This window comes from Pseudophryne corroboree, chromosome 11 (assembly GCF_028390025.1).
Source record: "Pseudophryne corroboree isolate aPseCor3 chromosome 11, aPseCor3.hap2, whole genome shotgun sequence".
Lineage (NCBI taxonomy): Eukaryota > Metazoa > Chordata > Amphibia > Anura > Myobatrachidae > Pseudophryne > Pseudophryne corroboree.
In genome coordinates this window covers 8760050-8786167 of record NC_086454.1, presented here as the reverse complement: position 1 = coordinate 8786167, position 26118 = coordinate 8760050, and the positions used below count along the sequence as shown (strand labels likewise).

The 26118-nt window shown below is 47.8% G+C and overlaps 1 protein-coding gene and 1 long non-coding RNA gene across 3 annotated transcripts in view; one reads left to right on the top strand and one right to left on the bottom strand.

Moving 5' to 3' along the window:
- LRRC4C (leucine rich repeat containing 4C) overlaps positions 1 to 26118 on the bottom strand; it is a 1405504-nt gene that overhangs the window by 999804 nt on the left and 379582 nt on the right. The window lies entirely within an intron of this gene.
- LOC134970295 (uncharacterized) lies at positions 950 to 10624 on the top strand. Of its 2 annotated transcripts, XR_010189762.1 has the most exons (3): positions 1209 to 1480; positions 4359 to 4412; positions 10151 to 10624. It is a non-coding gene; the product is annotated as an uncharacterized LOC134970295 (long non-coding RNA). The 2 variants fall into 2 exon arrangements; XR_010189761.1 differs by lacking the exons at positions 1209 to 1480; positions 4359 to 4412 and adding an exon at positions 950 to 1097.

Genomic DNA, 26118 nt, shown 5'->3' with positions numbered 1-26118 from the left:
CTTCTGCTCCTAGTCTCCTGTAGATTTGGCCAGATCTCTGTGACTCATTTGACTAACTCCGCCCACTGTTGTAACTCCGCCCAGCGTTAGCAAATGAATCACAAGGTCACAGAATAGGGCTATTATATAGGAGATACTTACATTGGCTTTCACATAAACAATTACAAGTAAAACGAGATTGAGGCGAGATCACATCTAACATAGTTTGCAGGACACCAAGCGGTCTGTGTCAGTTATATATCATCACCATATTGTGCCTTTCGGCTGTCCCTGATGCCAGAACTCTTGGAACCTGAGTTTCTCTCACCTCTGTGCACAGGCACAGGGTCACATGGCGCCGTTAGGGTGTATTTGGAGAGTGACCCCAGAAAGGACCAGGCTCAGACTGGCCCACAAGTGTAGAAGCGGAATCCTTGGTGGTGCCATTGTCTGACTCCTGCCAATCAAAGTGGGTGGTCCTCCTGACACACCCCTGTCCCTTCCTCGTTCCCTGTACATGCCCTCTCTGATGGTTGGCCAAGTTCCTTTGTGATGGCTAACAACGTGCTCTCCGGTGGCTGTGCACACCCTTTAAGCTTGGGCTCCTACAATTGGAGGACCCTTCATCCCCCAATCTGAGAGGGAGTATCTCTCTCTCTCTCTCTCTCTCTCTCTCTCTCTCTCTCTCTCTCGCTATCTCAGGGACGTGCAGTCAGGGGAGGCAGGGGAGGCAGTGCCTCCCCTGTCATTCCTGGTTAAAAGAATACAAAGAAGATAGTTATGGCACATATTGTGTGTCATAAGTATCTTTTTTATATCATGTTAATGTTTTTACAAGTAAAATGCTTTGTAAAAGCTTTTGTGCGGCACCGAGAACAGTGCCTCCCGCTGTGCACTGTAAATGGGCGGAAGCAGGGTGCGGGGTCATGTAAAGGGCTGTAAAAGCCCATTGAAAATAGTAATGCAATCGGCACCTATGTAAGTGCCGCAGAACAGCAGGGGCATTGTGATTGGGCAGCACTGACAGTGACTATATCCGGCTGTCACTGCCAGTGCTGTACGGGGGAACATCTAAACGACCTGCACAGAATGGAAGCGTCTGGAGCAGCCAGCGTCTGGTAAGTGGACGAGTCAGTGTGTGTGTGTGTGTGTCTGACTCGATCTGTCCCCGCGTCTCTGTCTCCTAGGCCCCGCTGTCAGTGCCCCCTGCCCATCCGGCATTAACACCCGCGCTCTCCGTCCGCGGCGGCAGTGTAACAACTACTGCTGCGCCGCGGCCAGTTTGTGATAGCAGCGCAGCGGAAGGCTTTCATAGCCCTCCCTGCGCCGCATACTCACTGGGACCCGGCGCCTTCTCCCCCACGTGTGATGCCACCGCCACCGGCGCGCCCAGATCCCTGGACTCCACATCCCAGCACCTGACCAAAGTGATGGAGAAGGAACGGGCAGAGCGGGTGCCGCTGCGGGGAGGTGATGTTTGGACGCCGCACAGATATTACAGGTGAGTGCTTTACTGTTGCTTCTCCCTATGCCCTCCCTATCGCCCAACATCTGTCTATGCCCTCCCTACCACCCCTCATATCTATGCTCTCCCTACCGCCCTACATCTCTATACCCTCTCTACCGCCCCACGTCTCTATGCCCTCCCTACCGTCCCGCGTCTCTATGCCCTCCCTACCGTCCCGCGTCTATGCCCTCCCTACCGTCCCGCGTCTCTATGCCCTCTTTACCGCCGCGCGTCTCTATGCCATCTTTACCGCCGCGCGTCTCTATGCCCTCCCTACCACCCTGCGTCTCTATGCCCTCCCTACCACCCTGCGTCTCTATGCCCTCCCTACCGCCCTGCGTCTCTATGCCTTCCCTACCACCCTGCGTCTCTATGCCCTACCTACCGCCCCTGCGTATCTATGCCCTCCCTACCGCCCTGCGTCTCTATGCCTTCCCTACCACCCTGCGTCTCTATGCCCTCCCTACCGCCCTGCGTCTCTATGCCCTACCTACCGCCCCCTGCGTATCTATGCCCTCCCTACCGCCCTGCGTCTCTATGCCCTCCCTACCGCCCTGCGTCTCTATGCCTTCCCTACCACCCTGCGTCTCTATGCCCTACCTACCGCCCCCTGCGTATCTATGCCCTCCCTACCGCCCTGCGTCTCTATGCCCTCCCTACCGCCCTGCGTCTCTATGCCTTCCCTACCACCCTGCGTCTCTATGCCCTCCCTACCGCCCTGCGTCTCTATGCCTTACCTACCGCCCCCTGCGTATCTATGCCCTCCCTACCGCCCTGCGTCTCTATGCCCTCCCTACCGCCCTGCGTCTCTATGTCTTCCCTACCACCCTGCGTCTCTATGCCCTACCTACCGCCCCCTGCGTCTCTATGCCCTCCCTACCGCCCTGCGTCTCTATGCCTTCCCTACCACCCTGCGTCTCTATGCCCTACCTACCGCCCCCTGCGTCTCTATGCCTTCCCTACCACCCTGCGTCTCTATGCCCTCCCTACCGCCCTGCGTCTCTATGCCTTCCCTACCACCCTGCGTCTCTATGCCCTCCCTACCGCCCTGCGTCTCTATGCCTTCCCTACCACCCTGCGTCTCTATGCCCTCCCTACCGCCCTGCGTCTCTATGCCTTCCCTACCACCCTGCGTCTCTATGCCCTCCCTACCGCCCTGCGTCTCTATGCCTTCCCTACCACCCTGCGTCTCTATACCCTCCCTACCACCCTGCGTCTCTATGCCCTACCTACCACCCTGCATCTCTATGCCCTCCCTACCACCCTGCGTCTGTATACCTTCCCTACCACCCTGCGTCTCTATGCCCTACCTACCGCCCTGCGTCTCTATGCCTTCCCTACCACCCTGCGTCTGTATACCTTCCCTACCACCCTGCGTCTCTATGCCCCCTTTACCGCCCCGCGTCTCTATGCCCCCTTTACCGCCCCGCGTCTCTATGCCCCCTTTACCGCCCCGCGTCTCTATGCCCTCTTTACCGCCCCGCGTCTCTATGCCCTCTTTACCGCCCCGCGTCTCTATGCCCTCTTTACCGCCCCGCGTCTCTATGCCCTCTTTACCGCCCTGCGTCTCTATGCCCTCTTTACCACCCTGCGTCTCTATGCCCTACCTACCGCCCCCTGCGTATCTATGCCCTCCCTACCGCCCTGCGTCTCTATGCCTTCCCTACCGCCCTGCGTCTCTATGCCTTCCCTACCACCCTGCGTCTCTATGCCCTCCCTACCGCCCTGCGTCTCTATGCCTTCCCTACCACCCTGCGTCTCTATGCCCTACCTACCGCCCCCTGCGTATCTATGCCCTCCCTACCGCCCTGCGTCTCTCTGCCTTCCCTACCACCCTGCGTCTCTATGCCCTCCCTACCGCCCTGCGTCTCTATGCCTTCCCTACCACCCTGCGTCTCTATGCCCTCCCTACCGCCCTGCGTCTCTATGCCCTACCTACCGCCCTGCGTCTCTATGCCTTCCCTACCACCCTGCGTCTCTATACCCTCCCTACCACCCTGCGTCTCTATGCCCTACCTACCACCCTGCATCTCTATGCCCTCCCTACCACCCTGCGTCTGTATACCTTCCCTACCACCCTGCGTCTCTATGCCCTACCTACCGCCCTGCGTCTCTATGCCTTCCCTACCACCCTGCGTCTGTATACCTTCCCTACCACCCTGCGTCTGTATGCCCTCTTTACCGCCCCGCGTCTCTATGCCCTCTTTACCGCCCCGCGTCTCTATGCCCTCCCTACCGCGCCGCGTCTCTCTGCCCTACCTACTGCCCCACGTCTCTCTGCCCTCCCTACCGCCCCGTGTCTATATACCCTCCCTACGGCCCCACGTCTCTCTATGCTGTCAATGCCGCCCTGCGTCTCTCTATGCCCTCCCTGCCAGGACAGTCGGGAAGTATGTAATAGGTCTTGGTCTTGCAGAAATTTAACTCCAGGCCCATGAGGATCTTAATCTGGCACTGTGTAGGGATACACACTACATGTGTAAGGCAGGTGAGACCTCTCCTCTCCCGTATAGCTCCCTGCAGCCCAGCTCATTACCAGTTCATTAGTAGCCTAGAAATTATTAATAGGAACCACAGGCAGAGCCGCGGAGAACATGAAACTTTTTTTTTTTTTTTTAATTGTGATCACTTTCCTCTCTCGACACTTCACCTCTGTTGCACCTCTATGCCAGATGCTCCGTCGGCTCTCTGTCCTTTGCAGAATCAATCCCCCTTCTCCCCCCTTCTCCCCCCCCCCCCTGTCTCTTTCTCCCCTCCCGTCTCTCTCTCTCTCCCCTCTCACTCCCCCCCTCTCACCCCCCTCCCTCTCTCTCTCTCTCTCCCCTCCTCTGGATTAGAATAAAGTTTGTAAGTATAATTTTCATTTTTACAGGTACCCCTAATGGATTCTACATGGACAAGTGGACGTGATCGGCGTGGGATGTAGGTAAGTAATCTCTCTCTCATTTTACAGGTACCCCTATTGGATTCTACTGGACAAGTGGACGTGACCGGCGTGGGATGTAGGTAAGTATGTGTGAGTGTGTCAGTGTGTGTTAATAAATTTTTACTTTCACGGTGTGTCTATTGTGTTTTTATTTGGGTATTTTTGTTGTTGTAGAACTACAGGTACCAGCGGGCCCGTTATTTCCCTGCATGCTGGTACTTGAGGTTCTCCAAGTACCAGCAAGCGGGGGAGGCTTGCTGGGCCTTGTAGTTCCACAACAAAAAAACATATTCCTTTGTTTTACACACTTATGGCTATCAGCCCGGCACCCACCGCCCAGGGGTGCTGGGGACAGCCTCGGGCTTCACCTCTGGCCCTTGGGTGCCTGGAGGGGGGGGGACCTCTTGATTTAAGGGGTCCCCACTCCTCCAGGGAACCCCGGCCAGGGGTGACTAGTTGGGGGGGTAATGCCATGGCCGCAAGGACCTACATGAATGTGTCCCCCGGCTGTGGCATTATGTCCCTGGCTAGTGGAGCCCGGTGCTGGTTTTAAAAATATGGGGGACCCCTACATCTTTTGTCCCCCATGTTTTTGGAACCAGGACCGGACTGAGCCCGGTGCTGGTTGTCTAAATACGGGGAACCCCTGTCCAATTTTTTTCCCTGTATTTAAACAACCAGGACCGGCTCAAAGAGCCCGAGGCTGGTTATACTTAGGAGGGGGGACCTCACGCATTTTTTTTTCCCATCTTTTAAATCATTCAGACCCTTTTCCATTAAGTTAATGGAAGCCCTGGACAGCAAAATTGCATTCATGTCCTCCTCCCACTCCCTTCCCAGTCCCAAACACTAATTTTATTTTTTTTCTATAAAAAAGTACAATATATCACAAGTATGATGAGCAGGCAGGCAGCGGGCATTGGCGTCATCAGACTGAGATGCAAATTAGTGGCGGAGGGCTGGGTCAGTTGATGGTGGGCGAGTTTGTAAGCCATTGGTGGTGGCAGTGGGCATCGGCTCAGGGGCAGTAGTGGGCATTGGCTCGGCGGCGGTAGGGGTCATCGACAGGATTTGGCGGACATTATGGCTGTAGTGCCTCACCAGCCACTGACCTCACCGCACGCCACTGCTATCTATCCCCAGATTCCAAAACATGGTTTCTCTGGAATGGTTTTAACATGAACATATTTGTCCATACAAAGGAGACTCGCTCATACCACATTAATGTCTGCACAGCATTATTCGGCTTAGTCAGCACAATAAGGACGGGAACTAGTCTTGCACTTCAGAATAGCACCTACATGAATTGCACTCACTGCTTACTACCTTATTTTTGCGAAAGCCAATCCCACAACCCAAGTCACTGACTTGAATCATTTAAACAAACGCTGCCCTATTAGAAAGCAATATATGTACTATATATTACAATATATTACATTTCACGCCAGTAGTTTAGGGCTTCTTAAATATTCACATTATCCCAGGATTATATAATATAGATCTCTATGACGTAATTCTGAGACAGACGTAGCCACTCCTGAATTTGCGCTCAGGCGCAGCAAGCTGCTGCCTGAGATATACTAATTAAGCTTTCTGCCCATCTATGTGCGCATTTGTTGCGCCATAGGTTACGCAGGGTGGCAGGGCTGTTCAGTTATGGCACCAGGGTCGGTGACCATCCTGCTCGAGAAGGGGGCGTGGCTTCACGTAGAGGGGTGTGGTCTTGCAGGATCCCTGCTGACATCACTAAAGAGGGCATGGCATCATGGGGTAAGACCTAATTCCCTCACTAAGGGGGCGTGCGGGCTGCCGCGGAGACTCTTCCAGCACTGTTTGGTCCTTCTGCAGGATAATGTGACACTGCAGCACCCGGCTCCTGTCACTACAGAGAAGTCGGCATTTTGTTGTCACCGGTTGTGAGCTCCCTCCCCCCCCCTTTGTGACGCCTCTGGGGGAGGCCCGACACCATGTTCTCAATCGCCGCGGCTACATGTGACATCACACCCCCGACACACACCCCATTTGGCCTCCTCCACCTTCCCCCCCATTCGAGCCGCACTGCCCCCGCAAAGCTCCGTCTCCACCCTGGAAACGGAGCGTTGCCGCCCCGCAACCGTTTCTGCCTGTCAATCAGGCAGAGGTGATCGCAGTTTCTGCGCCGCCCCTGCAGAAAGTGCGGGTGTATGCACAGGACGGGCACTGCATATGGGCATGGGGCGATCATAATAATTCCAGTTGGATCGTGATTTGCCATGCAACCTGAATCAGCCCCGTTATATACATAATCTATCGGGTTTACGTACATCTCTGAATCAGACCATAAGACACATACACAGATGAGACAACATTGATAAATGTGTCCCCTTACTCAGGTACAGCCCCTTAGTATTTAGCTACGACCAGTCGCAGGGCACCGGTACCAGACTACCGTATCCCGGCCGTACTGCAGTCACTTATAGCATTCCGTCTATTTATTGAATTTACTAATCCACTTGTTATTTTCCAGTGTTGCTTTTCCAAGAGATTCCATATTTGTAGAGTAAGAAGTCCTTGGGGATCCTCTCTGCTCGCAATGTCACTGTTGTTACTTAGTTACACAGTACACAGACACTTATAAACACCAACGTAGCTATTTGTTGCCAGGGGCAACTTGCTGAGCCCTGGAAAGAGCTTTCCCGAGTGCTATGAGATGACTCCACAACGCCAACGCTGGACTTGATTTACTTGGCCTCAATGTAAAAAATGCTGAAGAGGCCGCGCTGAAAGCGATGTCTGTGACTGCCAGCAGATGAAGGCTGCAACGTTACCGGTCCTCATTCACAGACGCACCAGCTGCGCACACAAAAGAGACTTTCTTTTTTACTCATTCTTCTAGAGGGCCCGCTAGGGGCAGTATATTCCCTGCAGACACCGCCATTGCGTGCCAGAAGTGCGAATAAGTTTACGCAAAAGTGTAACGGACGCCTCCAAGTACAACCTACTCAGCATAATACCTTTCATATGTTACACTTTCCATTTTTGTCCTAAATTTTTCTTTTTCCTTTTTGTGTTTGGATAAATCTGGCTATATGTAACACACACACACACACACACTACAGCGATAGATAGACGTCATTTACACAGAATACGATTTTTAACAAATGAACATTCAGATGTAGCCACGCCCATTCTACATCTGTACTAAACGTGCACTTTCCGGTGCGGCTAAGCTGCAGCAATTGCCGCTCCCATTCATGCGATTGGGGCACATGCACATCTAAGATGTGCACTCACCCCAGGCGTGCACATGGTCGCACCTATCAAGTTCCTTGGCGCGTACACGCTGTGATCACAGCACATGCGCAGTTTTATGATGATCGGTCCTTTGCATGTACATCGACCACTGCGTACAAACATGAATTCTGCCCACTGTACTCAGCAAGAAACGCCCTCACTTATTCCATTCCTCTCATAGGGGGTCATTCCGAGTTGATCGCTCGCTAGCTACTTTTAGCAGCCGTGCAAACGCTATGCCGCCGCCCACTGGGGAGTGTATTTTTGCTTTGCAAGTGTGCGAATGCCTTTGCAGTCGAGCGCATCAAAAACATTTTGTGCGGTTTCTGAGTAGGTCTGAACTTACTCAGCCGCTGCGATCACTTCAACCTGTCAGGTCCCGAAACTGACGTCAGACACCCGCCCTGCAAACGCTTGGACACGCCTGCGTTTTTCCAACCACTCCCAGGAAAAAGTCAGTTGACACCCACAAACGCCCTCTTCCTGTCAATCACCTGTGGGAGTGTTTGGAAAAACGCAGGCGTGGCCGGGCGTTTGCTGGGCGGGTATCTGACGTCATTACCGCGTCACTCATCGCAGCAATCGTCGCACAGAATACGTAACTACAGGGCTGGTCTTGTTCTGCACAAAATGTGTTTGTAGCCGCTCTGCTGCACAGGCGTTCTCACTCCTGCAAAGCGAAATACACTTGCCCGTGGGCGGCGACTATGCGTTTGCACGGCTGCTAAAAGTAGCTAGCGAGCGATTAACTCGGAATGACCCCCATAATTAGCTAGGTTGCCATTAGTTTGTTAGCGCCAGCGCAAACTGAAATGGCGTCTACGTCGCAGCGTATTATAAGGCCGCAACGAAAGTAACAAACAGGCATCGCTTGACCTTGCTTCTTGTCTCTCACCAAAGGGATTAGCAAATGCCCCATTTTCCAAAGCATCTTCCATTACTTTGATGAGCAATTAAAATGCTAATTAAAAAACAATCCAAAAGTCAATACTCAGAAGGTTATGATATAATAGGATCTAACACACTTACTGCTATTGGAAGAGATGTGAAGGTCACAGCACATACTAGAAAATAGTCTACGTCTTGTACAATTAACTTGGCTATTACTTAGATCTCTAACAACGTCTGCTCATCTGCGTATTCACCGCGTTCTGGCATTTCCACGACATCTGACTGTTGTGATTTCTTTGAAGTTTACTGAATCAATAGTTGGTAGTAACCTCTTCGGAGCAATAAATCTGCTAATGACGGCGGAATCTGTGGTCGCTGAACTTTTTTTTTTTTTGCTCACAAAAGTGTTAATTAACCGTTTCAATATCACGTTTTGATCTATTTCAGGAGGAATAAAATAATGAACGCATTAACAGATTGTCTGGAACTTGCTCAAAAGTTTGCATGGCTAAAAAAACGGATGCGGTTCTTTTGGATGGCGGTCATTAGATCGACCTGAGTTAGGGCGATATACATTGAGTTGACCACGTTTGGTCGACATGCATTAGGTCGACATGATATCACTAGGTCGAAGTGGTCATTAGGTATTCATGGAAAAAGGTCGACGTGAGTTTTTCACAATTTCTTTCATTTTTTGACCTTGTTCATACTTAACGACCCACGTTGACTACAATTGGGAACGGTAACCTGCCATTCGAGGGGACACGCTGCACTAATTGGGGTTTCCCGTCACTTTAAAAAAAAACTAAACCAAAAAATGTCGACTTAGCACATGTCAACCTAATGAACCATCACCCGGTTCTTTCACAGAGTCTAGCGGCATAAATCCCCTGTCTTAGAAGCATTCTTCTATTAGGAACAGAATAGGGGGGGGGGGGGGGGTCGGTAGGCACCAGGTATAGCGTCGGTGTTATAGCAGAAGAGCTTCCCGTAAGAGCCATTTATATATCAGGAGGAAATGGGATATCTCTAGCAAAACAATCTCTGGATTTGCCAACAAAAGCTGTTCTTGCATGATGGTGCTTGTAGAACTACAAGTGGCAGCATGCATATGCAGATATGCAGACCAGCACTAGTATGCTCTACAGGTATTGCCCCCTTAACAAAGTATTGCCCTCTTTATATACAGTAAGTAAATAATTATATGTGTTCCACTTGGATTAAATAACTATTGGAAATGTATCAAAATATTAGGGCAGCCACCAGAGTATAAATATATGCCAAGGATGGCGGGGGTTCTCTTACCTAATTACAGAAATGCAGGGGTTAAACAAAGTATAACAAATAAAGGGGTTTTGTTTTTAACCCTTTCTCCAATATGCATAGTGTCCTTGTGTGAGCACACATACTGTATTCCACCATTGCCTCCGCTGCTTCTGGAGAGATTTATTAAGTATACACTGCGGTATATAGGGCATTTGTTACAGTATTAGAAGTGGAACCCTTTGCCTTAGAATAATGGGATTGAACATGACTATTGGCCAACAGCCCTTTGTTTTCTCTGATCTTTTCAGGGCATTAATGGTCCGCCGTGAAGTTGAGAGGGACCCAGCTGCTCAGCCATATGTCTAACAACCAAATCTTCTTGCCAAATTGGAGACTGTCGTATCGGCCAGCTTCCAAGTTACACGGCAGGTCCGTGCATCGCCAGCATCAGCGATTCCACTCTATGACCTGTTCTGGATCCGCAGTCTTTTGGATGCTGATTGTCGCGTAGGCTGTAGCTCACTAGACCCACAGGCGTTGCATCTATCACCCAGACTACTAATTTATCTGAATAATAACTTCCATAATTTGATTGTCATACAGTAAGTTCATAGACCTACCTCTCCTATAACGGTGCAACGTCTAGATGAAACAGTGTCTAGGTGGGACCACCCATAGTAATCAAATTGACATTGTCTTTTATGCCTTAATATGCCATTCTCTGCAATAAAGTCTGCTCTATCTGTAGACCTCATTACGTAAATAAATGTATTTTAGAGAGAGTATGTCACCATTTTATTAGATATATCCATAATAACAACTGCCCCAACTGTGGAAGTCACAGGACCGATCCCCATGGCCTTTAGGTTGCATTTGCCCCCTCCCTGTGTCCTTCTGTTTTATTTCTGCTTCCCTGTATACCGCAGTGCTGTGTTCATGTGTAATTCCCTGATATTTCCAATTATTTCAGTAAAATAAAAGTAGAAATAAAACTGTGTAGATAGAGGCTCGCCTCCCTTGTAACACATTCAGAATTAATTGTGTGAGACAGATGCCGGCTTGATTTATCGTTCAGATATTGTTTGCTGAAAATAACAAGATAGTTTAACAACAAAATGTCCTCAATTCACTGGGAAGATGTGACGGCTTCAGCAGCAAATAAGAGAATGGTCAGAGGCACAACAATAGCCATAGGTTCCCGAGTGAATCTAACGGGGCCCGGCAGCAGAAGGGGCCAGTCCTGGGGTAAAAAAATTGCCTTAAAGTACAAACATTGCTCCAAAATGACTTTATCCGAGCGGTTATATGAATTGGGCGACAGTGAGGATAAAAAGACTATATTTAATTCAGAGTAATGTCTCCAGTTTCTACCAATGCTATAACGCTCTGCCCAGTTGGACACTGGATGGTGATGAAACAGAATTCTGGGGCCTATTTATCACATCTGCGGTTAAAATCCTTGGGAGGTAACAATAACCAATGCTCTAATTTGGCATCTTACTCTTGCCGGGACAAAACCTTCTCTAGCCCAGGGACAGCCCTCTCTTGCCGGAGCAGAACCGTCTTTTGCCGGGACACATTCTTCTCTTACTGGAACACAACTTTCTCTTGCCGGGAAACAACCTTCTCTTGCCAAGGAAATAATTGTCTCTTGCCGGTACACAACTTTCTCTTGCAGGGAAACAACCTTATCTTGCCAGGACACAATCTTCTCTTGCCGGTACACAACTTTCTCTTGCCGGGACACAACCTTCTCATGCTGGGACACAACCTTCTCTTGCCGGAGAGCTCTTGCCGGGATACAGGCAAAGCAATCTGGAACTTGGTAAATCTCACAATTTAGTAGCTCTCATAGAAACCTAAACTGGTGGACCATAGTGGATATATCTGACTGATATCTACCACAGTTTCCCCCTCTATAAACATCTTGGGGATGTTTTACATCTGCTGGGACACAACTTTCTCTTGCCGGGACACAACCTTCTCTTGCCAGGACACAACCTTTATTTTGCCTGAGCACAACCTTTCTTATGCCGGGAAACAACCTTCTCTTACCAAGGAAATAACCTTCTCTTACTGAGAAATAATCATCTCTTGCAGTGAAACAACCTTATCTTGTCAGGACACAATCTTATCTTGCCGGGACACAACCTTCTCTTGCTGGGACACAACCTTCTCTTTCCGGGACACAACCTTCTCTTGCCGGGATACAGACAAAGCAATCTGGAACTTGGTAAATCTTACAATTTAGTAGCTCTCATAGAAACCTACACTGATGGTCCACAGTGGATATATATGATATCTACCACAGTTTCCCCCTCTATAAACATCTGGCGGATGTTTGAAATCTGTGGATAACCCTTTAAAAATGGGTGTTTTCGGAGGCTATCCCACAGAAGTCTTTTTATACATACACTAGAGTGACCAGACACTTCTAGTTATGGACACTTTCATAATGGTTAGACAATAAGGGTCTGATTCAGACGCACCTCTGTCCGCCCATGACATTATATTCTCGCGTGAACGCAGCTCACAAATGCCCATATCAGAGGTGGTGTAACCTATCAATGAACGGATCAATCTGTACGCATTAGCGAACTCTAGGGCAGATGTATTAACCTGGAGAAGTCATAAGGAAGTGATAAACCAGTGATATGTGCAAGGTGATAAAGGCACCAGCCAATCAGCTCCAATATGTAAATTAACAGCTAGGATCTGATTGGCTGGTGCCTTTATCACCTTGCACATATCACTGGTTTATCACTTCCTTATGCCCTGTCCAGGTTAATACATCTGCCCCTCTGTCTGTGTGCGCATACCAGATCCGGAGCATGCGCTCATCTCTCTCTGTATGCACTGTATGCAGAAATCCACGAGACCCGTACGCTTTGCGCCTTGCGTGTGACTTATAATCAGGCCCCTAGCTGTGACAATTGTCATACACTCAGTTAAAGTGAAAACAGAAGTCACTTATAAGACATAGAAGCTACGGACATATACAATATCTGTTATTTGGATGGTAAAATCTGCTATTTGCATAAAATGAAGTATAATTAAACGTAGCAATCAGGAAAGGAAACAATTCTAATTATTTTTATTATTTTTCTTCTCCTTAGTGCAGAACCTCCTTCGAGCCGCCGGTCACTGTTGCATTTTAAAATAGTTTCCATGAATACATTGCTGCTGAGCAGCTGCATCCAAGTGCGTCACATACGCCATTGTCTTAGCGGGGCTCCGACTTCCACAATCCCTTTCATATCAGGTTTTACTGAATTATAATGTACTTTCTTTTGTACATTAGATATATTTAAAAACAAATTTAAAATACTATTTGTAAACCTAGTATTGGAATAAATGAGAATGACTGTATGCGAGGGGTTGTATTGCGGAATCTTTAAATCCGCAGAAGTTTCCCTGGAGACTGTGAATAGATTACAGACACAGTAAACAGTCTAAAGAAAGCAAGGGAGAGGTATCTTGGGTTCTTTGTATATAGGGGAGAGAGAACCACCAAGAAAAATCAAACGGTTAATAGAGTAGCCATGCAACCGTCTCAGATTCTTCCACTATCTTTTTTTTTTTTTTTTTTTTTTAAATACAATTTTTATTGTTCAAAAGTATAGGTGGCTGAACATAGAAGATGTATCGTCAATTGTAGGAATAACAGTAATCCAAAGATATAATAACAAAAAACATGAAGAACATTTCCAAAAATAGCGCATTGAGGCGGAGAGAAACCTCGGCTGTATCAATGTAAATAGGATAATAAATTGAGGATTCTGTAGTATCTTTTCAAGCTGTACTATGACGAGCATATAAAAGAAAAAGAAAAATAGTAATGTAAAGGATACAAGATAAAAGAAAAAGAATGTCATATAGAAAAGAGAAGAGAAGAAGATGACAGAGGGGGAGGGAGGGGGGGGGGGAGGGAGGGGAGAGGGGGAAGGGGGATCTGATCTGTTATCGCAAAGAGACTGAAAGTTTTACGACCATCTAGACAGAATCAGTCATTAAGCCAATGTTGAGTAGCGTTAGGAATTAGCAATTATACGTAAATGATGCCAATCCGTATTCTCAAATACTTTCATAATTCTGTCTTGAGTATTCGAATCTAGAGAATGTATGAATGGGGACCATTTGGCGTAGAATTGGTCAACATGTTTATCCAAATCGGGAAAAGTACTATTTCTATCAAAGTAAAGGAGCTGTAAGAGCTTTAACTTTAATTCCTGCAAGGAAGGAGAGGAAGAGGAGATCCAATGGGTAAGAATTACTTTTTTTGCAGATTCTTCCACTATCTGAAGTTATACACAATAATGGCCCTCATTCCGAGTTGTTCGCTCGCTAGCTGCTTTTAGCAGCTTTGCACACGCTAAGCCGCCGCCTACTGGGAGTGAATCTTAGCTTATCAAAATTGCGAATGAAAGATTAGCAGAATTGCGAATAGACACTTCTTAGCAGTTTCTGAGTAGCTCCACACTTACTCGGCATCTGCGATCAGTTCAGTCAGTTTCGTTCCTGGTTTGACGTCACAAACACTCCCAGCGTTCGCCCAGACACTCCCCTGTTTCTCCAGCCACTCCCGCGTTTTTCCCAGAAACACCAGCGTTTTTTCACACACACCCATAAAACGGCCAGTTTCCGCCCAGAAACACCCACTTCCTGTCAATCACATTACGATCACCAGAACGAAGAAAAAACCTCGTAATGCCGTGAGTAAAATACCTAACTGCATAGCAAATTTACTTGGCGCAGTCGCAGTGCGAACATTGCGCATGCGCAATTAGCGGAAAATCGCTGCGATGCGAAGAAAATTACCGAGCGAACAACTCTGAATGACCACCGTAATTCGTAGGAGTGAACCCAGAGACCTATACATTAAAGTGAAGTGAATATAAAAAAACCTTATAAGAGTTGATGGGGGTCATTCCGACCCGTTCGCATGCAGCAGTTCTTTGCTGTGGTACAAGCAGGTCGGAACTGCGCATGTGCGGCGCCCGCAATGCGCACGCGCGTCATTGCCCAGGCACAGCCATCGCCGGGCAACGGCCAGAAGAGAGAAGAAAGTGATCGCTAGCGCGATCGCAAGAATATTGACAGCGGGGAGGCGTTCCGGGGCGGATACTCACCGTTTTCCGGGCATGGAGATCCGAACGCAGTCGTGTCCAGGCGTTTGGAGGGTGGATGTCTGACGTCAATCCCGGGACCTTTGTCGCTGGCTCCGTCGCACAGGGTAAGTAAGTCTGACCCTGGTCTTGTTTTGCAGGAAACTTTTTTAGCATAGCAGGGATGCACAAGCGATCGCAGCCCTCCTATGCTAAAATACACTCCCCCATAGGCGGCGTCAAGTTGATCACAAGAGCAACAAAAAGTTGCTACAGTACGTGTGATCAACTCGGAATGAGGGCCGCTATCTGCAGTTAACCCAGGACGACTTGTCTTAACCCTAAGGGGGAATTCAGTTAGGTCAAAGACATACAGTATATCCGGCCGAATCAGTGATGCAACCTAATATTGCACAAAACTGTTTGCTGCCCCGTATGGTAGAGAGCACTTTTGTGTGTATTCAAGATTTGGCTGGACAGGTGAAAGATGCAAGATGCGGTGCCATTGGTGGTGTTTAATTGCCGCGGCAATGGCAATTCACACCATTTGCCTGAAATTAAATCCCCCCCCCCGCTCACTAAATACGTATGTAAACATTATAACACCAGACAACAAGAGTTGTGATTAACTTTAGGTTACATTTATTTTGACATCACTCAATAATTTTTTCTTTAATAATTAACTAATTAAAGGGGATGCAGTTGCCATCCCGATATACGGGATACCGATGGTCAGAAAATCGGTGCCGGAATCCCAACAGCTGACGGAATGCCGATGCCGGAAGCCAGAATCCTGAACATCAGGGGGAGGTTAGGCTTTGGGGGGTGATAATAGGGTTAGGCTGCGGGTGGTAAGGGTTAGGCCGAGGGGGGAGGTTAGGGTTAGGCTGCCTGAAGGGAGGGTTAGGCTGTTGGGGGGAGGTTAGGGTTAAGCTATGGGTGGGAAGGGTTAGGCTGTGGAAGGGAGGTTAGGTTTAGGCTGCGGGAAAGGGAGGGTTAGGCTGTGGGGGGGAGATTAGGGTTAGGCTACAGGTGGGAAGGGTTAGGCTGTGGGGGGTGGTTAGGGTTAGGCTATGGGTGGGAAGGGTTAGGCTGTGGGGGGGAGGTTAGGGTTAGGCAGCGGGAAGGGAGGGTTAGGCTGTGGGGGGGAGATTAAGGTTAGGCTATGGGTGGGAAGGGTTAGGCTGTGGGGGGGAAATTAGGGTTAGGCTACGAGTGGGAAAGGGTTAGGCTGTGGGGGGAGGTTAGGGTTAGGCTGCGGGAAGGGAGGGTTAGGCTGTGGTGAGGAGGTTAGAGTTAGGCTATGGGAGGGTTAGGATTAGGCTGTGGGAGAGGAGGGTTAGGCTGTGGGAGGGGAAAGTTAGGGTTAGTCTGTGGGAAGGGAGGGTTAGGCTGTGGGGGGGAGGTTAGGGTTAGGCTATGGGTGGGAAGGGCTAGGCTGTGGAAAGGAGGTTAGGGTTAGGCTGAGGGAAGGGAGGATTAGGCTGTGGGGAGGATGTTAGGGTTATTCTACAGTTGGGAAAGGTTAGGGTGTGGAGGGAGGTTAGGGTTAGGCTGCGGGAAGGGAGGGTTAGGCTGTGGAAAGGAGATTAGGGTTAGGCTATAGGTGGGAAGGGTTAGGCTGTGGGGGGGAGGTTAGGGTTAGGCTGCGGGAAGGGAGGGTTATGCTGTGGGGGGGTGATTAAGGTTAGGCTATGGGTGGGAAGGATTAGGCTGTGGGGGGGGGGAAATTAGGGTTAGGCTGCGAGTGGGAAAGGGTTAGGCTGTGGGGGGGAGGTTAGTGTTAGGCTGCGGGAAGGGAGGGTTAGGCTGTGGTGGGGAGGTTAGAGTTAGGCTGTGGGAGGGGAAAGTTAGGGTTAGGCTGTAGGGGGGGAAGGTTAGGGTTAGGCTGCGGGAAGGGAGGGTTAGGCTGTGGGGGGGAGGTTAGGGTTAGGCTGCGGGAAGGGAGGGTTAGGCTGTGGGGGAGAGATTAAGGTTAGGCTACGGGTGGGTAGGGTTAGGCTACGAGTGGGAAAGGGTTAGGCTGTGGGGGGGAGGTTAGGGTTAGGCTGCGGGAAGGGAGGGTTAGGCTGTGGTGGGGAGGTTAGAGTTAGGCTATGGGAGGGTTAGGATTAGGCTGTGGGAGGGGAGGGATAGGCTGTGGGAGGGGAAAGTTAGGGTTAGGCTGTGTGAAGGGAGGGTTAGGCTGTGGGGGGGGAGGATAGGGTTAGGCTACAGGTGGGAAGGGTTAGGCTGTGGAAAGGAGGTTAGGGTTAGGCTGCGGAAAGGGAGGATTAGGCTGTGGAAAGGAGATTAGGGTTAGGCTATGGGTGGGAAGGGTTAGGCTGTGGGGGGGAGGTTAGGGTTAGGCTGCGGGAAGAGAGGGTTAGGCTGTGGGGCGGTGATTAAGGTTAGGCTACGGGTGGGAAGGTTTAGGCCTTGGGGGGGAAATGAGGGTTAGGCTGCGAGTGGGAAAGGGTTAGGCTTTGGGGGGGAGGTTAGTGTTAGGCTGCGGGAAGGGAGGGTTAGGCTGTGGTGGGGAGGTTAGAGTTAGGCTGTGGGAGGGGAAAGTTAGGGTTAGGCTGTGGGGGGGGGTTAGGGTTAGGCTGCGGGAAGGGAGGGTTAGGCTGTGGGGGGGAGATTAGGGTTAGGCTATGGGTGGGAAGGGTTAGGGTGTGGAAAGGAGGTTAGGGTTAGGCAGCGGGATGGGAGGATTAGGCTGTGGGGAGGATGTTAGGGTTAGGCTACAGGTGGGAAGGGTTAGGCTGTGGGGGGAGGTTAGGGTTAGGCTGCGGGAAGGGAGGGTTAGGCTGTGGGGGGGTGATTAAGGTTAGGTTACGGCAGGGAATGGTTAGGCTGTGGGGGGGAAATTACGGTTAGGCTGCGAGTGGGAAAGGGTTAGGCTGTGGGGGGGAGGTTAGGGTTAGGCTGCGGGAAGGGAGGGTTAGGCTGTGGTGGGGAGGTTAGAGTTAGGCTGTGGGAGGGGAAAGTTAGGGTTAGGCTGTGGGGGGGGGTTAGGGTTATTCTGCAGGAAGGGAGGGTTAGGCTGTGGGGGGGAGGTTAGGGTTAGGCCGAGGGAAGGGAGGGTTAGGCTGTGGTGGGGAGGTTAGAGTTAGGCTATGGGAGGGTTAGGATTAGGCTGTGGGAGGGGAGGGATAGGCTGTGGGAGGGGAAAGTTAGGGTTAGGCTGTGTGAAGGGAGGGTTAGGCTGTGGGCGGGGGGTTAGGGTTAGGCTATGGGTGGGAAGGGTTAGGCTGTGGAAAGGAGGTTAGGGTAAGGCTGCGGGAAGGGAGGATTAGGCTGTGGGGAGGATGTTAGGGTTAGGCTACAGGTGGGAAGGGTTAGGCTGTGGAAAGGAGATTAGGGTTAGGCTATGGGTGGGAAGGGTTAGGCTGTGGGAGGGAGGTTAGGGTTAGGCTGTGGGGAGGAGGTTAGGGTTAGGCTACAGGTGGGAAGGGTTAGGCTGTGGGGGGAGGTTAGGGCTAGGCCAAAGGAAGGGAGGGTTAGGCTGTGTGGGGGGGGGGGGGATTAGGGTTAGGATATGGGTGCAAAGGTTTGGGCTGTGGAGGTGAGGTTAGGGTTAGGCTGCAGGAAGGGACGGTTAGAGTTTGGCTATGGGAAGGGAGGGTTAGGGGAAGGGAAGGGGTAAGTTTAAAAATCTTACCCTAAAAATGTCGGGATCCTTTATTAATATGTTGCTCGATTAAATTCAAGAGTATAATACTATGGGTGCATGTTGCAGAGTTTAATGGCAATTGGGCGCATGTGATTACGCATTGAGTGCAAAAAAATATATGTGCGCCCGTCGCCACTCGTTGTACAGTCGATGATAGTTTTGTCTACTTGTTCTAACTGAAATTGGCGTATGCGGGAACCCCCCTCCCCTTTCAGCCAGACGTCAGCTCTTCAGTCATAAATAGAGATGCAACTGAAATGCGTACGATTGATACGTCAGTCATACTTGTGTGCACTCAGTTCTGGAACATGCGCAGTGTGATAATACTCAAGAGAGACTCTGCAAAAAGCAGCCCCAAAGCTTTCTAAAGTGACCCCTGAGATGTACAGCATTAGGTTCTATTACAGACCTCTCTACATGTGTGATCTCCCTGACATCAGATACTATGTATCATCTGTCCAAAAATAAATCCATTTAATCCGTTAAATCCCTTGTTGTCATAGTGTAGTGATTTGCATTTCTGTATCGTTGTGGTTCCTCCACATTCCATCTACTGCCCTTCCATCAGCATCAGCGAGAGTGTTTTACATTCCCAAGAGAGAAAGCGGGTCAGACGGCGTACTTGGGTTGTTGGGTTGCGGCACAGTCCTTCAAGTTTTTAATCGCTGGAAATTACATTCTCTCCGAGAGAAAAAGATGAAACAAATTTTACATTTTCAGAACCTGCCCCAAGGTGTATGTTTAAAACGTAAGATATAATTGAAGGTAATTCACCTTTTTATACTGTATCTCTAATACACAAAGAAGGGAAAATGATAGGAAATTACGAGGCTTTCTCGATTGCATTAGTAAAGATTAGTGTAATATTACAATTATCAGCTTTTTTGTAAAATAAATGAAAGTTATAAATGAGGTAGGTTAGAGCATTGCGGACTGTTTTGTGCCCGTATTGTCTTATAATGATCCTCCTATAGAACAATCCCTTTTGCAATGCCACCAAAGGTTTGTCTACGCCAGAACTCAGTTATTGTCATTGCGGGCTACAGGCACTAAGGGGGCAATTGCTCAGAGCAATGGCCACTGGTTACCAGCGTTCTGTCTACATATCCACACCCCATAGAGGATATTGGGTATATATTGGGTATATAGCAACTGCACATCTCTTAGAACTGAATTGGCCCTATGAATTTTTTGCCACCCTAATCACGCTCAACTAATCATCCACACCTGTTACCTTGCTACATTCATTATCTGATTGTCTACATAACATTTTACAGCACCGTTTAACTCAACATCAGTTGACTATTCTGTAACCCTCCCTTGACCTGTAGGTCCTGGGGCCTATAGTTACTAAGTTGTTTATTTAAAGAGTGCCTCCACCCAAGCTTTTAATATAATTGGGGGGAGCTTGGGAAACCCTAAGTGAAATATGAATGTTTTACCTGGATTGTCTCTCATGTGTCTTCCAGATCATCTCCATCGAAAGGATCCCGAATCCCTTAATACAGGTAAGTGTGTTCAGTAATTAATACTATACTCCCTTTATTTAAACAATAACATCCACAGTAGTATGGCTATATTCAAAGTTTTATAGTTATATAGATATTAAAATACATATGGATATGCCCTTTCATATACAAAATTGGTTTGCATGCATTACAAAAAAAACATTAGAACCGGTTACTAAAAAACATCTCCGCTACCAAAATGTATTGTAATAATCACTAAGATTAATATTATAAAATTAGTGATATACTGATATGAGATATAAATGCCACAGTTACTCGAGTAATTCGTTGGTGCACTCGTTGGGGCCCAGAATGTAGTGTATTGATGATCCTGTACTTGTAGTCTATTCTTGGTATCAGTATGACTATTCACCAAATCTCACTTGTCGTGTATCTCCGGTTTAGTAGATCCCTATTACCCCAATGGTGAGTAATAGAACTCCTCCAAGCCAATTTACTATCCCTGCAAAGTGATCCGCCTCCACATACTCAGTCCCCTTGGTCCCCTAGCGGCAGGGTATTATCACTGTATACTTACAGTACCGGGATGAATGAAAGGCGGGATATTATGTTCCTCAGGTTCAATCATTAAAAGTACTTTATATTTGCTTGTACTTTGATATATTACTCCTGGTCCTATTCAAATACTGCGTTCAGGACGTCGACATCTAGTAATTTATACAATTCATATATGACTCCTTTAAGTTATCTTCTGAATAGTTCATCTATAGATATTAAGCAATGCAGTTCAGGATAGGTAGGTTAGGCTAGAGGAGTTATAACAGGAGGTCATCCATAGCTAGTAGTACTCAAAAGGATAGATATGGCTTGTGAAGGGTCATTCTACCAACACCTTACCAGTGATAATAAGTACCCTCACTCCTAGCAGGCTCATCAGCGGATCTTCATCCCGCAATGCTATCCTTAATAATGTCCGATGGCTCAGTATATTATATATATATATGAGGAGTTATGTAGGTTATCTTACAATGTCAGTCCTGGGGGAGTTAATGTGCTACCAGGTACCAGCTGATACTGTAGCTGTACCAATGTCTGCCTCTTCACTATCTCTGCATCGATTCATGAGCAAATTATTGTACTCACTGCTATGGACCACACTGTATCTGGAGAGCGTAGGCTGCACTATGATGTTATCCGTAATATAGTGCCGGCTAAGTCTGAGCCCCGCTCCGTTACTCGACGAGGCGACTCCTCACTATCGCATTTGCTCTCTCCCGTTAGCAGCTGGGTAGATCCGTCATAAAGATATGTTATTTGTGAGCACCAGACTCCTCCCCCGTCTCTCTCTCCTGCCGTCCCGCTTATCTCCTACCGCAGACTCAGCTCTCAGTCTCCTCTTATGGATCGATGGCTGCTGTTCTCTCCCGTCTTCATCACCAGCCTCTCCTCTCAACCTCCGTTCACCAACTGCGCCACCAACCGTCATTCTCAACCCCCGTTTTGTCTCTCCTCTCTCGAGCTCATGCCACGAGCCCCTGTCCATCACTCACCCGCATGCTTAAGTACGTAGGCATGTAGACCCATATATATCATTCCCTTTACATGCTTGCTGTTATATCAACTTATGTACACATTTTTAATAGACATATTTACATTATTTATAACTACTATTACTGGTTAGTGCTACTCATATCTATTTCCAAGTTTACTGTATTAAATGCATAGTTAATATATCATAGCTCTCCCCTAAACATTTGGGTAATCTAGTTCATATGAATATAGGCTCCCTGCATACCACTGGGGTTACACTCTCCCCCTGGTGATTTCATAGGCCCTGACATGAGAATCACCATCTAATTATTATTTGCTTGTATGTTAATATGGTTAATATTCTTGTACCATCCTATCTGTCTATGACTATCTATATCATATCCAAAATAAGGCCATGACATTATAATTCCAGCATGGTACACCAACGGAATTTCTTTAGGGACCCCTAGCTGGTCGTATGTCAGTATCGTAGGGGGTCGTCGTTCTCTTTGGGGTCGCGGGATCCTATTACCATCTGTTTCCCTCATTCCATCTTCATTGGGAGTAGATTGATCATCCGCCTGCTCATAACACAATTCAACCCCTTCCCACTCATCTCTATTTTGACCTGGCCTCCACTCCATTTCTGAATCATTGATAGGCCCCGACATACTTCTATGAGCAGTATTTTGGTCTCCACTGCTATTACTATTACCAGGGTACTTATAATACCACCCTGATTCCACATAGTCATCGCTTCCATCAACTACTCCATATTCTAACTCCCCCTCCTCATTTGTCTTCATGGTTGCTGAAGACTGTTCAGTATCATTTCTCCCTCCAGGTAGTGACAACTCCTCTTCATCCTTGTCCCACCTTATGTCCTGCGCAATGGGTAACAAATGGTGTCTGTGATAACTTAATATTGGGCCCGATTTCCCTTCGGGTTTTAACTGGTACACAGGTAAGTTAGCTAATTGTTGCACCACCACATAAGGATCTGATCTCCACCGATTATTTAATTTTTGTCTTCGCCGAGATCCCAACAATTTTATTAATACTCGATCTCCCGGCATTAACCGATTCTCCTTCACATGACAATCATGTAGTCGTTTATTTTTCTCCCCCAGTTTCTTTGCTTCTTGCTGCGCTAATTGATGAGCTTCCTTCAAATGTTGTTTAAGTCTCTGAATATACTGACTGTGTGTTGTCCTAGCAGTTTTATCGATCTTATTTTCCAGACTACCTAAACTGATATCAATCGGTAAACGTGCTTCCCTTCCAAACATTAATAAGTATGGAGAATACCCAGTAGCGTCATTTTGTGTACAATTATATGCATGCACTAAGTGCGCTAGATACTGTTTCCAATGATGTTTCCGTTTAATCCCTAAGGTACCCAGCATGTTCAACAAGGTTCGGTTGAATCGTTCCGGTTGGGGATCTCCTTGAGGGTGATAAGGGGTAGTTCGTGATTTTCGTATCCCACAACAATTGCATAGTTCATGGATTAGCTTACTCTCAAAATCCCGGCCCTGATCCGAATGTATACGGGCAGGTAATCCGTAATGAATGAAAAATTTCTCCCATAGAGTTTTGGCCACTGTAATGGCTTTCTGGTTAGGCGTTAGATAAGCCTGAGCGTAACGAGTAAAATGATCGGTGATAACCAATATATTACTATCCCTCCCTTCTGGTCCTTCCAATGCAAGGAAGTCAATGCATACCAACTCTAGAGGGCCTGTACTGACAATATTCATCATGGGTGCTGTCTTTTCAGGTAATTTTTTTCTCATGACACAATTCCCACACGTCCGGCAATACCTCTCTATGTCTTTACTCATAAATGGCCAGTAAAACCTTTCATTAATTAAGGATTTTGTCTTCTCATAACCCATGTGCCCATGATCATCATGTAACGAATATAACACTTGAGATATATATTTTTCTGGTAACAACAGCTGTAGTTTTCCTGAGCCATCCCTTCTCTGAGTTTGACGGTACACCACACCTTGTATCACGCGTAACTTATTTAGTTGTTGTACTAAAACTCGTGACTTCGGGGACAACCCCACAGTAGTTCCATGAACATCCGAACATCCTAACCTTTGTCTAATGGGTAATAAATCACAATCCTTCTCTTGCTGCTTCGCCATCTGCTCTTTGTCCACCATCTCAAGCTCATTTACTCCAACTGTGCTTACACAACAATACAATGGTGGTAGTGCCAATTCAGATGCTCCCATCCATGCTATTGCTGGACCCCCATTTCTACACGAGTATGTAATGTGATGACACAGTCCTTTGACAGTGGCCGCTGGTACTTCAATCCATTCGTCAGCACTGAGATCCATAGCAGAGTGGGGCAGCCTAGATAATGCATCAGCGTCCATATTGGACCCCCCAGGACGATATTTAACTGTAAACTCATAGTTTGACAGAGCAGCCAGCCACCGATGACCGGTGGCATCCAATTTGGCAGTAGTTTGAATATAAGTAAGGGGGTTGTTATCAGTCTGAACTGTAAAAGGAACACCGTATAGATAGTCATGAAATTTATCCACTATGGCCCACTTTAATGCCAAAAACTCTAATTTGTGTACTGGGTAGTTTTTTTTTCTCCAGTGGATAAACCCCTACTAATATAAAAGATGGGCTTCAATTGTTGATCTTGCAACTGATAGAGGACTCCCCCTATTCCCGCATAAGAGGCATCAATATGCACTTCATAAGGCAGGAGAGGATTGGCATAGGCTAAAACTGGTGAATTAGTCAGACTCTTCTTTAATATGTTAAATGCGGTCTCACAACTTGAATCCCATCTTTCACCAAATGGGTCCTGAGGTTTAAAATATCCTCCTTCTTTCTTTTGCCTCGCATTCTTTTTCTTTTGGCATGGCTGATAACCACGAGTTAAATCTGTCAAGGGTCGGGCAATAGTAGAATAATTGTGTACAAATTTTCTGTAATAGCCACAGAACCCTAGAAATGACCGTAATTCATGAAGGTGGTTCGGCCTGGGCCAATTCTGGACAACTTTAACTTTGTCCGGATCAGTAGATATTCCATTACGACTAACAATATGCCCTAAATACTTAACCACCGACTGACAAAATTTACACTTCTCCACAGATAGTTTCAACCCCCTTGCCTGTAGGCGATCTAATACCTTCAATAGCCGATCATTATGTTCTTCTAGAGTCTGCCCAAACACAATTACATCATCCAGATACACCAAAGCCTCACGATAACACATATCCCCAACAGTGTTTTCCATCATTCGCTGGAAGGTTGCAGGGGCGCCTTTTATTCCTTGGGGCATCTTAAGGAATTCAAAAAAACCTATTGGGCATATAAACGCAGTCTTGCATCGATCTTCGGCATTCATAGGAATCTGATAATACCCGCTACGAAGATCCAATACTGAAAACCACTGGTTCCCTTGCAAGCAATCTAATGCTTCCTCGATCTTGGGCACAGTATATTGATCAGGTATGGTTCGATTGTTTAAAGTTCTATAATCAATGCAAAGTCGAATGCCTCCACTCTTCTTCCTAGCCACCACAATAGGGGAAGCATAAGGACTCTCGGAATCGATGATCACTTGATTTTCGAGTAACCCTCGTAGGTGCTTTCTCACATCATCAAAGTCCGCCGGGGCAAGTCGTCTCGACCGCTCTCTGAATGGGGCATCATTACTCAGCCGGATGGAGTGTTCCACACCATGGGCGGTACCTATATCCCATTCCTCCTTTGAAAATACAGACTCTCGCTGCCCAAGTTGATCCATTAATTTAGCTTTTCTTTCAGAGTCAATATCACTGCCCTGGAAACATGGTTCTAATAATAAAACCATAGAAATTCCTATCGATTCTGTCAGTGTGTCCTGTTTAGATATGGCTTCTTCCTTTATCAGAGTAACGCTATAGTTCTCTACTGTGCTTTCAATACTGCGCACATGCTTATCACTCCATTCACAGAGGGTTTTGAAAAGATTAGTGTTGGTGCCCACGATTACCGGCAACTTTCCATTATCCCCCGGGGAATCAGGACACACCAGTGCCACTAAAGGGATGGTCTCATTAATATTACTCAGCCCTGGCTCGAAGGTGATTCGGGTCACAATATATCCCAGATAGGGGTACTTCTGCTCGCTAAGACCCCATATGGTAAGTCCACTAAGCGGCTGAATAGGGACGTCTGACAAATGAGATCTATACCATGTCTCAAACACAATAGAGACCTGCGACCCACTATCCAGCAATACCATACATTCTTGTCCATTCACCAGAGCTTTGACCACTGGAGCTGGCCCCATTAAACTATCAGGGATCTGATCTGACCATTGAGCACTCCCCATGGCATTTACTGTTATGATTGGGGAGTCTGTGAGGGGGTCACAGAACTCCCGTTGAAGTTTTCCGACGGCTCCGTTCTCCGTCGATTGTAACCTCGGTTATCCCGTCGTTCATGATCTGTGAACGGACATTCAAAGGCGCGATGTCCCACCTGGCCAC